Genomic DNA, 1190 nt, shown 5'->3' with positions numbered 1-1190 from the left:
CATAATTATATTTACTAGAAATTCTTATTATCCATAAGCCTCAAAAAATTGTATGCATATTTTCGTGATTCTTTTAAAATTAAAGATTAAAAGGAGTAATTGTGCAAATTCATTTCTACAGCCTTCTTTGATTTTCATATTTACCAAGTATTCTGATATTTCGTCGATGACTGGATAGATAGATAGATAGATAGATAGATAGATAGATAGATAGATATAGATAGATAGATAGATAGATAGATAGATAAATGAAAAATAGCAAAGATTTATGCATTTTTTTACATTTTTATTATGCTTACAATCACATTACATAAATTCAAACACAATACACATGAACCTTAAATGCTTACAAATATTCCATTAAACATATGAATATATGACACAAATGCTTTAAGCCATCTGGTCCCAGTGGCTGGTCTCTGATTTTGATCTCCCTTTTCTCTGGAGGTGACCAGCTCACACCTGCATTGTCCTGTTAAAGGAACAGACAGAATGATGCAACACTAAGCAGATTAAAACAAAATATGTAATGCTTTTACCATTTCAGCATGAGGGTGGTTTATGATATGAAAAGGATATGATACCTTTTTAAGTAAGTCCAAGTAAAACTTCATGTCGAGCTGGGACACGGGCTGCGGGTCTTCGTGTTTTTGCCTCCTCACTTTAGGCTTCCGTGGCACCTTGCTGATTTCCACGCACATTACTTTTTGTGGAGATGGCTCACACACATCCATACTGTCCTGCTGAAATAACAGACATAACTACTTAACACTGGGCACTTTTAAAGGGTGCTGCTTAGGTCCACAGATACATCTTTCTATCATTTGGAAATATAAAGTTATGATATTTTAAATAATGGACCTAGATAACATTGTAGCTTAGGTGAAGACAACAATACGAACTTACTGATGCCTTCTGCTGCCTCCGCTGCCTCTGCTGCTGTTTCCACTGCTCCCTCCGCTTCTGCTTCTGCTGCTCTGTGATTCTAGGGTTTGCTCCTGTTGGCGTGAGCTTCCTGTAAAGTCCCAGAATACACAGGCACCACTTTTGAGGTCCTGGAGGCGCAAGTACTTGCTGGGTGGAAGAGAAAGGCATGCCCAGCTGCTCAGCAAGCCTCCGTTTCTCTGCCTTCATGGTTCTGGTGGGCACTGACGCTTCCTTTGGACACCCAGTAGGCAGTGGAGAGCTGG

The 1190-nt window shown here is 39.2% G+C and overlaps 1 long non-coding RNA gene across 1 annotated transcript; it reads right to left on the bottom strand.

The window, feature by feature from the left end:
- Positions 1-399: 399 nt before the first annotated feature.
- Positions 400-968, bottom strand: LOC122324565. Its single transcript, XR_006247196.1, has 3 exons — positions 907-968; positions 585-743; positions 400-472 (listed from the first exon to the last, which is right to left on the bottom strand). It is a non-coding gene; the product is annotated as an uncharacterized LOC122324565 (long non-coding RNA).
- Between the last annotated feature and the right edge of the window lie 222 nt (positions 969-1190).

This window comes from Puntigrus tetrazona, chromosome 20 (assembly GCF_018831695.1).
Source record: "Puntigrus tetrazona isolate hp1 chromosome 20, ASM1883169v1, whole genome shotgun sequence".
Lineage (NCBI taxonomy): Eukaryota > Metazoa > Chordata > Actinopteri > Cypriniformes > Cyprinidae > Puntigrus > Puntigrus tetrazona.
The sequence above is the reverse complement of the archived record's forward strand: the minus strand, read 5'-3'. Positions and strand labels throughout refer to the sequence as shown.